This window comes from Onychomys torridus, chromosome 1 (genome assembly GCF_903995425.1).
Source record: "Onychomys torridus chromosome 1, mOncTor1.1, whole genome shotgun sequence".
Classification (NCBI taxonomy): Eukaryota; Metazoa; Chordata; class Mammalia; order Rodentia; family Cricetidae; genus Onychomys; species Onychomys torridus.
This window is the reverse complement of record NC_050443.1, coordinates 168,923,963-168,925,564: the sequence shown is the minus strand read 5'-3', so window position 1 is coordinate 168,925,564 and position 1,602 is coordinate 168,923,963.

The window sequence follows — 1,602 nt, the reverse complement described above, 5'->3', positions numbered from 1 at the left end:
TTGTTTATGTTATTGCCTTTTGTTTTTCCTGAACAATACTTGATAATAATTCTTATTGCACGTAGTTTGCATTAAGTATAGAATGCTCTTATTTAGACAAAAGGGGAAATATAGTGGTATTTGCTCCATCTATGTCCTTGGGCTATATGACCTGAAGAAGGTGGTGCTTCCTGCCATTGTATGTGACCTCTTAAAATGAGAGAGAGAAGCATCACATGCCCCTCTCCCAGCTTCCTGTAAAGTGGATTCTCTCCTGGTCAAATCAGAGGACAACTTCAGCTGTCTATTCCATTCTGTATTCATGAGTATATTTCCTCAATTTATATCTTAATGAATCCATATTACCCATTAAATAGACTCATGTGGATTGATTCTAATAAGGTCCAGTGTCACTCTTCCTGCTTCTTGCAGATCCAAATGTAGAACTCTTAGCTACTTCTCCACCATCATGCATTTGGCATTCTGCAATTTCTACCATGACAATAATGGACTAAACCTTTGAAATTGCAAGGAATATCCAAGTAAATGTTTTCTTTTATAAGAGTTGTCAAACACACCAATAGAACACTAAATGAGACAGTTGGTAAAAATTTTGGGGTAATATTCACACTGGGACCAGTGCTGTTGGAGAGAATATATGGTTATCCAAAATATGCATCGGCATAATCCAACCAACTGATGTCTTGAGTAGAATAAGGAGCATGACTTCTGCCAATAAGAGGAAATTAATTCTCTAGAAGAGTGCCCTCCAAAGACAGCTGTACTGATGGCTCTCTCATGTCTTCTGTTAGTGGTCCATACTGTCAATTCTGTACTAGAAAGTAAGTATGTGAATCTATGTCTGACATAATAAATCTTCTATATATGTCCTATTGATTCTGCTTCACTGAAAAATTTTGACTAATACAACATTAAAATTGCAAGTGCCAAATATTTTATTTAACTCATTAGTAAATGAGTAGACCCACAAGATGTAAGGTCAGATTCTAATAAAAATTGCAATTGCAGTTTCTATGGGTCAGGATTTCAGATATGCCTTAATTGGACCTTCTGTTTTATGTCTTACCATGCTGTAATTAGATCATTATCTAGGGTTAGTTTGTAACCTGGGGGAAAAAAATCTACCTTCAAGATCAGCTGTTGGCAGGATCATTTTTCTATGATTGTAGAAGTGAGGACTTTACTGCTGTCAGCTAGAAGTAATCTCAAAATCCTATAGATTATCCTCAATTCCTAAAGACTAATTTCAGGTTTTGTTATGTGTGTTTCAATAATAGTCGATGAATGCATTGAGTATCTAAAGTGTATTAGCAAATTAGATACTTAAATAATATAAAACAATTATGAAAAATATGTATCATCATTGTGCCATATTTTACCAATGATAAACAAGATAGAGATCCAATCACAATTCAAGGAGGGGATTATTTAGGAGTATCAAATGGAACCTTATGTTTACTACAGAAAGAAAAATCAAAGGCTCAGACTCCATGGAATCCAATATTCCCCAAAGAGGCATTTTGAGGATAACTATTCACACAGTCCTACCATCTGTCCAACAATTACATCCTTAAGACATTTAATTATGAGATGAATCTTCCA